Source organism: Tuber melanosporum, assembly GCF_000151645.1.
Source record: "Tuber melanosporum whole genome shotgun sequence assembly, scaffold_111, strain Mel28".
Taxonomy (NCBI): Eukaryota; Fungi; Ascomycota; class Pezizomycetes; order Pezizales; family Tuberaceae; genus Tuber; species Tuber melanosporum.
Genome location: NW_003298768.1, coordinates 229,976 through 231,081, shown reverse-complemented (window position 1 = coordinate 231,081; position 1,106 = coordinate 229,976).

Here is a 1,106-nt window from a genome sequence, read left to right as displayed (position 1 = left end):
TGCATAATGTGGCTCCCAGAACACAAGCAACCAGTCACTCACTGGCCAACCGTAAAGAAACCCGGAAAGGGGAGACAAGCAGCAGAAAAATTAGAGGGAAAAAAAAACAGATAACAAAGGAAAGAGCATGAAAAATGTAAGTAGGAAAGGAGATGAAGGGGAAAAAAAAAGGTTACAATAGAGCTAATCAATTGGACAAGGGCATCGGGTCTAAAGTTGATTTGTTGTCACTTACCTCGAATAAGAACTTCTGTGGAAGCAACGAAAAGAGAAAAAGCCGGAAAAAGCCAAGCAGCCGTCGTGCAACCTCACCGGTTCAAACAGAACACAAGCAGAGGAAGCGGGGTCCAAAATACACCTAACGAGAATAACAACCAAAAAACGAAGCGGGGGGGTTGCCAATCTATATAGAAGGGAGTGATTCCGTTTCTCTCCTCCAAAGACCGAGATGGAGCGAGGGATGATGGGTGGATGGTGAGAAGGAGGGGGCGGAAAGAAAAAGAAAAAAGCAATAATGGGAACGAAGGCTTTTCGGAGACGACTGTTGTAAGCAACGTTACTCTAAGCTAGTCATTCCTTCAGTTTTCTAATGCTGGTGCTGCTCCTGCTAGAACTACCCTGTGCAGCAAGAAAACGAGATATAACTCGTGGGTAAATCGAAAATTTTCAAATATCCTCAGCGCAGTGCCAGGCGCGGTGCGGGGGATGAATATGCGAATTGACCCAAGCCAGCCAAATGCGTCTGTGGCACCCGAGCGAATCGTCTGGTAGGGAATAATCCGGAATAATACTGTATCATACCACGGCGCAATTATAGTCCAAAAATCCGGTGGCCGAAAAGAAAAGAAAAGAAAAGAAAAGAAAAGAAAAAAAATACTCTCAAATCACCTAGACTTGCAGTCGATGAGATGATATCTTGGATATACTGGCGTTAGCCGGTTGGCTCCGTTCCTGTCTGTGATATCTCTGATAACTGGGATGTTCTTCTGATTCTGTTTGATGGGAATTCACGCTTTTCTTTTTCTCTTCACTCTGCCAAGACGAACGGATGGGTGGTGATATAGGCCTAGTGGTTCATGTCGATGAGATTCCCGATAGTCTTTAGT